This window comes from Mesoplodon densirostris, chromosome 2 (assembly GCF_025265405.1).
Source record: "Mesoplodon densirostris isolate mMesDen1 chromosome 2, mMesDen1 primary haplotype, whole genome shotgun sequence".
Lineage (NCBI taxonomy): Eukaryota > Metazoa > Chordata > Mammalia > Artiodactyla > Ziphiidae > Mesoplodon > Mesoplodon densirostris.
In genome coordinates, this window is record NC_082662.1 from 154,113,585 (window position 1) to 154,121,874 (window position 8,290).

Below are 8,290 nucleotides of genomic sequence, written 5' to 3' on the forward strand. Positions count from 1 at the left end.
GTTGAATAAGTAGAAGATACTTGCCTGGAAAAGGAGACAACTATTCCTGTCTCTAAAGTTACCACCATGTTATAAAAAGTGCACTGAACGGACAGACACAAGGAAGACAGTCTAGGCCAACCCTGCCACACCACCAATGCCAAAATCTTGAGTAAGTCATTCACTTCTCAGCCTCAACTTCCCTTTTGTACAAAGAGGGGGTTACGCTAAAGCATTTCTGAGATGCCAGAGGAGAAAAAGCTCATTTCCCCAAGGCCACCTCTTTCATACGTACTGTGTCACTGCCCCTGTCCTGGGTCTCTCTCCTTCCCCCTCCCTCCTTTCCTCCCTCTTCCTCTCACCTCCTCCTCCCCACTTCTGTCTCTCTCTTAGAATTCAGTAAGTTATCACCAAGGAAGACACTTTGTAAATCCATATCTCCATGTTTCTGCAGCGCCATCCCAGGGTACCTAGGTTCCTCAACCAGTGAAAATAGTCCCAGAGGTTCCCAGCATCATGAGCAGGAGGAACATTGGTGGGGCCCCAACCACTATAATGGAAATGCTTAAAAGGAGCCCACAAATCATCAGTCCTCTGCAAGGTGAAAAAAATAGGAAACTTCAGCTCTTGGGAATAAAATTTGGAGCCCTGGACAGTGAATGTATTTGGGGCGGCGGCTGGGGGAATGAGTGTGTACATCATCTTGATTGATTCATGAGGGTTTTTTTTGTGTGTGTGAACTAATGTTAATTTAACTCTACTAAGTGCTTGGCATTGACTTCAGTGCGGTTAATGAGTAAGACACCAGCCCAGCCCTCAAGGAACTGTGTACAGTCAGGGACAGTGACATGGCAGAAGGTAATTACAGTGCAGAGGGGAGGCAGTGGTGTATGAGAGCACATCACAAGCTCCTGAATCCACTCTGGGGGTTAGAACAGACTTCTTAGAGGAGGGCCACTCAAGCTAAGACCTGAAAGAGTGTCTTCATCTAAATCAGTCTCTCAGCAGCATGTGATGTACTTAATACGCCCTCCTCCCACTTGAAACACTTGCTTCACTTAATTCTCCTCCTGTTCAGCTAATCCTTCTGAATCTCCTTTGCTGGAGGCTCCTTATCTTCTAAACTTTTAAATGTTAGAATGGGGCTTCCCTGGTGATGCAGTGGTTGAGAGTCCGTCTGCCGATGCAGGGGACGCGGGTTCGTGCCCCGGTCCGGGAGGATCCCACGTGCCGCGGAGCGGCTGGGCCCGTGAGTCATGGCCTCTGAGCCAGCGCGTCCAGAGCCTGTGCTCCGCAACGGGAGAGGCCACAACAGAGAGAGGCCCGAGTACGGCAAAAGAAAAAAAAATGTTAGAATGCCCTGTTTTTGATCCTGAGACCTCTCCTCTTCTCTACAGCTCTCACTCCCTAGGAAAACTCCTCCATATCTTGGCTTTAAGTACCACCTACCACTAGAAACCAGCAAACTTTTGTTTCTAGATCTGACCTCTCCCTCTCACCACTAACTCAACAGCTCACCTTCAATGGTCTAACAGGTATCTTTTTTCTTTTTTTAAATAGATTTTTATTGGAGTATAATTGCTTCACAATACCGTGTTAGTTTCTGTTGCACAACAAAGAGAATCAGCCATATGCATACACATGTCCCCATGTCCCCTCCCTCTTAAGCCTCCCTCCCACCCTCCCTATCCCACCCCTCTAGGTCATCACGAAACACCGAGCTGATCTCCCTGTGCTCTGCTGCTGCTTCCCACCAGCCAACTATTTTACATTCGGGAGTGTATATATGTCAATGCTACTCTCACTTGGCCCCAGCTTCCCCCTCCCACCCCATGTCCTCAGGTCCACTCTCTATGTCTACCTCTTTACTCCTGCCCTGAAACTAGGTTCATCAGTACCATTTTTTTTTTAAGATTCCATATATATGTGTTAGCATGCAGTATTTGTTTCTCTCTTTCCTAACAGGAATCTTTAACTTAATATGATGGAAACTGATCACAATTTCACCTCCCCCCAAAATACCTCCTCAATCTTTCCCTCTCAAGCCAAAACCTGGAGTCATTCTTTAGTTCTCTTTTTCTCTCACACCAACATTCAAGCAGTCAGCAAATCTTGTATCATCTCTACCTCAAACACGTAACACTAATTTGGCCCCTTCTCACCACCTCCACGGCTCTCAACTTGGTCCAAACCACCACATCTCCCTCTGAGACTCCTGCATTAGCCTCCTAACTCATCACCTACACTTTGTCCCCAAAATCAGAATGACCCTTTAAAACTGTTGGTACAGCCACTATGGAGAACAGTATGGAGGTTCCTTAAAAAACTACAAATAGAACTACCATATGACCCAGCAATCCCACTACTGGGCATATACCCTGAGAAAACCATAATTCAAAAAGAGTCATGTACCAAAATGTTCATTGCAGCTCTATTTACAATAGCCCGGAGATGGAAACAACCTAAGTGTCCATCATCGGATGAATGGATAAAGAAGATGTGGCACATATATACAATGGAACATTACTCAGCCATAAAAAGAAACGAAATTGAGCTATTTGTAATGAGGTGAATGGACCTAGAGTCTGTCATACAGAGTGAATTAAATCAGAAAGAGAAAGACAAATACCGCATGCTGACACATATATATGGAATTTAAGGGAAAAAATGTCATGAAGAACCTAGGGTTAAGACAGGAATAAAGACACAGACCTACTTGAGAATGGACGTGAGGATATGGGGAGGGGGCAGGGTAAGCTGTGACAAAGTGAGAGAGAGGCATGGACATATATACACTACCAAACGTAAAATAGATAGCTAGTGGGAAGCAGCCACATAGCACAGGGAGATCAGCTCAGTGCTTTCTGACCGCCTGGAGGGGTGGGATAGGGAGGGTGGGAGGGAGGGAGACGCAAGAGGGAAGAGATATGGGAACATATGTATATGTATAACTGATTCACTTTGTTATAAAGCAGAAACTAGCACACCATTGTGAAGCAATTATACTCCAATAAAGATGTAAAAAAAAAAAACCTGTAAGTTAGGTCGCATTGTTCACCTGCTCCAAACCTCTCATGGTTTTCTATGTCACTCAGAATAAAATCCAAAATCCTTCCCATCCCCTAGAAGAGTCTGATGTAATCTGGGCCTCCACCTCTCTGGTCTGGACTCCTCCCACTTCCCCGCCAGCCACACCTCACCACGCTCACGGCTCCAGCCACACAGGCCTGGCTCCTCTCCCCTGAATGTGTCAAGCACCACCCTCCACTCCTCCCCTAGGTCTTCCCTGTCTGCTCGACCATCTTCTGCCGGATACCTGCTTGACTTTCTCCCTCCCGTCAAATGTCATCTCCTCAGAGGGACCTCTGTGGCATAGATAGTTTTGCCTATTGTCTCAGGGGGGCCTAGCCAGATGTAGATGGAACACCCATCTTTGAAAAGATCTTTCTGTGATGGTATTCACAGAGGAAACCAAGAATAGGTTTTAAGGCCTCAAGGACTAGCAACGCTGGGAGGCTGACACCACCCTTGCTCACCCTTACTCCTGAAGGAGCAAGGCAAGGAAATGGTGCTACCAGAGCCCTTCTGAGAGCTGGAGCCGTGGGTGTGAGAGTGCCTGGTGGAGCTGTGGCTACAGGAGAACAGTCACTGCAGAGCTCTGGCAGAGCAGGGAGCACAAAGAACATGTGCCCGCCCTTCCCCACCCTCGGATCTCCTCCTGGTGTACCCTTTTGGCCAAAGCCAAGCGGGTGTCAGAGGGCCAGGGAGCCCGGGTGATACAGTCCATGGAGTTTAGGGACAAGAGCACGGAGCAGGGCAAAGAAGGACAGAGAGCAGATCTGGAATAAATGAAGTTACTCAACACATCAGTGTTTCTGGCTCCTCTCCTTCCAGGCACAGGGTAGGTCCCTACATTCTCTGCTACCCTTGAAGTCAAGTACAGCATGCAACTTGACTTGGCCAGTGTCACTTCCAGACATAAGTCTTCACGTTCCCCCTTCCACCTCCTATAATGACCAGGGACAGTCCAGAGGATGAAGACAGTCAGCCTGGGTTCCAGAGTGATAGAGATGTGAAGTAGAATCCCCACTGTCCCACAGCAGACAAGCAGCATATGAGCAAAAGGAAGCCCCTGAGATTTGGGAGTTGTTCTGTTATTGCACTTTCACCTAGTTTATCCTGATCCACTTCTTCTGCTGAAATAGCAACCTGCCCCACCATGATACCTTCCTCTGTCTTGCTTTCCTCATCCAGTGGATCACCACCTGATAAACTGCGGTATTTATGAGCTGTCTGTCTCCCTCCTCTCATATGTAAACCATGGGGGCAGGGCTTTGGTTCACTACCAATTCTCAGCACCTAGAGCAGCACCTGGTTGACAGCAGATGCTAAAATTCTTTGTCAAGGGGCTTCCCTGGTGGCGCAGTGGTTGCGAATCTGCCTGCTAATGCAGGGGACACGGGTTCGAGCCCCAGTCTGGGAGGATCCCACATGCCACGGAGCAACTAGGCCCGTGAGCCACAACTACTGAGCCTGTGCGTCTGGAGCCTGTGCTCCGCAACAAGAGAGGCCGCGGTAGTGAGAGACCCGCGCACTGCAATGAAGAGTGGCCTCCGCTCGCCACAACTAGAGAAAGCCCTCGCACAGAAACGAAGACCCAACACAGCCAAAAATAAATAAATTAATTGATAAACTCCTACCCCCAACATCTTCTTTAAAAAAAAAAATTCTTTGTCAAATAGATGAATGAATAAATGAGCGCATAATGACTAACATATATTATTAGTTATGTCCTAGACACATTCTCAGGAATGATGTCTAGGTGATTCTGAGGAAGCGAAAGTTAAATGATTCGCTAAGGTCACCTGGCTTAAGTCATGGAGTGGGTTGTGAAGGCATTTTGACTCCAGAGCCCAAGCCTGTGACAACTTTGCCACTTCCCAGTATGAAAGGGGCTTGGAGGGGAAGCGCAGGAGAAGCCATTCTGGCCAGAGACTGGAGAGGGCCAGGCAGCCTACCTACTGCAAAGTGTTAGTTACTGCTGGAGCCAAGAGTGACAACGGATAAACTATACAGGGTAACAGGGAAAATTAAAACTATGTTGGCTACGTAAAAATGATGCTAATTACAGTCATTTATGTGAGTTGCTCACCATTTCTGCCTAATTACCATGCAGCACAACAATTATATAGATCTTTAACTAATGTCAACTTAACTTTCCTGGAAGTTTTATTTGATTATAACTGTAAAAGCTAAAAACAAGAGCCTAGTCCATCCATGAGTTGGTTGCTCATGGAGACTGGTTCTCTGCCCAGAATTTAAAATTAGAGAGGAATTACCTTGTCTTTACCAGCCATTGCCTGTATTGTTAGTGATCTTCCAGGTATAAGCGTTTCACCTGGACTAGAAACTCCTTGAGGCTGGTACGATCTCATTTTTCCTGGTATCCTTATCCCCTCCCCACCTGGAGCCCAGCTCAGCCCTGAACAGAGGGGGGCTCCTACACCACTGTTCATCTGTTGGAGCTCTGTCTTTGGAAGAAATGGTCCTGCCTCATGTGCCTCTGAGTCTCTTCTCATTGCCTGGAGGCTGAGGAGTGAGATTGGCTGAAGGGTGCCATGTCTATACCAGCTGTGACCATGGCAAGAGACTTTCCTGAGCCCTGTAACAGGCCTTCAAGGGAAGTAGGGCAAGGGTGGGCTAGAACGCTTAGTGGCCTAGGGATAGCTGAGAAGAATCCAGGAAATGTAAGAACAGAGAGTGCCAGCTGTCCGCCTAGTATCTACTCTCTTTCTTGAGTGAAGAGAGTTTTAGCTGGGTACCTGGCAGCCCAGATAAAGGCCATATTCCCAGGATCATTTGCAGTGAGGTGTGGCTAATGGGATGTCAGCAAAAGTGATGTATGCAAATTTAAGACCATGGCTTCAGAAGGAAAGGAGTGAACCTCCCCCTCCTCTTTCCCCTCTTTCCTCTGCCTGGGGTACAGGCAGGATGTTAGAACTTAGGCAAGCCTCCCTGGACCCAGGATGGAATGCAGATGTTGAGATGCCAGAGCAGCAAGATCAAAGGAGCCTGGATGGTCAGAACCGTGGGGCTACAGGACCACACCATTGTAGCGCAGTACAACCACGCTCATGCAATAGATGTATATCAAAGCACAGAAAATAGTAAACTGTAGTAAAATAATTAGGAAGTGGTGAGTTTTGAGTATTCATTGCCTTTGGTTTTAGGATAGTTTATTCCTTTTTAAGTTTATATAATTAAACTTTTAAGGATGGCTATGCTTAACAACCAGCTCATAAGAATTCTGAAAATTTGTGACAACTCCAGCTTCAGGTCTTTGTCAGACTAGCAAAACCTGCATCCTAACTGACACGAAGGTAATGCAGGAAGTGGGAGTTGGGTTTCAGATCATATTCTCAGAGGTATGTGATATGTTAACTCAGCCCATGGATGACCCAGGGTTGCCTGAAAAATTATGTTGCTCCAGGGATAACTTCGAACCAAAAATTCTAAAGCTTCTACCAGTTATTATTGAAAAAAATTCTTGTAGCCTAGCCTAACTCCAGCTTGAACATACCCACGTCTGTGGAGGGCCATGGTTCTAGATGATGGCAAAGGTCCTTCCTGCCCAAAGCCTGGTGCTCCTACACAGCCCAGCAGAGCATTTCTGCCTCTTTCCCACCTGCCTCTCTCGGGACCTTCTCTTGCCAGTTTAAGGGCAGAGAGGACATCTCTGGTGAGAGGCATAGGACCCGACCTAACTTCTCACTTTTGCCAACACAGGATGAAAGGCAAGTAAGTCATTGATTCAATAAATCTGCACAGATTAAGTGGAACAAAACACATCTCAGTGTAATGTGCTCTGTAGAATCCTATGTTGTTGGAAGGAAAGAAGGAAGGAAGGAAGGAAGGAGGAAAGAAAGAGGGAGGGAGGGAGGGAGGGAGAAAGAAAGGAAGGAAGAAGGAAAGGTATCTATATATGCTGTATATATGCTTGTCTGAGCCAAGAGAAAGTTGTGGAAGGACACCCACCAAACAGGTAATCTCCTCGGTTACCTGAGGAAATAGAACAGGCTGGGGGAGGGTAACTTTTCTTTATATGCATCTGTATTATCCAGATTAACGTAGCAAGTATTACTTTTAACTTGTTATTTTATTTTTTTTAATTTTATTTATTTTATTTTTGTCTGTGTTGGGTCTTTGTTGCTGCACACGGGCTTTTCTCTGGTTGTGGCGAGCGGGGGCTACTCTTCCTTGCAGTGTGTGGGCTTCTCATTGCAGCGGCTTCTCTTGCTGCAGAGCACGGGCTCTAGGTGCGTGGGCTTCAGTAGTTGTGGCCTGTGGGCTCAGTAGTTGTGGCTCGCAAGCTCTAGAGTGCAGGCTCAGTAGTTGTGGTGCACGGGCTTAGTTGCTCTGCGCCACGTGGGATCTTCCTGGACCAGGGCTCGAACCCATGTCCCCTGCATTGGCAGGAGGATTCTTAACCACTGCACCACCAGGGAAGCTCCTAACTTGTCATCTTAAAGCACAAAAATATGATATGAAATACTGTACACGAGTTAAAAGTGAATGAACTAGAGCTATAGTATATCAACATGAATAAATTTCAAACAGTAATTTTGAGCAAAAGAGCAAAGCTAAGGAATAATACCTACATTATGAAAACAATTACATAAAGTATTAAAACAAAAAATTATATTATATATTGTTTATGAATACATTTAGACAAAGCAATAGTATATAAGAATATACATGGGGGGGCTTCCCTGGTGGCACAGTGGTTAAGAATCCGCCTGCCAATGCAGGAGACACAGGTTCGAGCCCTGGTCCTGGAAGATCCCACATGCCACGGAACAACTAAGCCCGTGTGCCACAACTACTGAGCCTGCATTCTAGGGCCCACAAGCCACAACTACTGAAGCCCGCGTGCCTAGGGCCCGTGCTCCACAACAAGAGAAGCCACCGCAATGAGAAGCCTGCACACTACAACGAAGAGTAGCCCCTGCTCGTCACAACCAGAGAAAAGCCCGCATGCAGCAGCAAAGACCCAAAAGCAGCCAAAAATAAAAAAAATTAAAAAAGAATATACATGGGGATAATAAACCCAAATTCATATTAACAAGAGAATGAGATCTGAAGAAATATATAGATTCTTTCAGCTGATCTGCAGTGCATTTGTGGCGTATGTTTTCAGGTAATATGGCAAATGTTAAGATTTGATAAAGTTAGATGGTAGATACACAGATGTTCTTTATCAAATTCTTTATATTTGTATGCTTGAAATATTCCATAATAAAAATTACCTTAA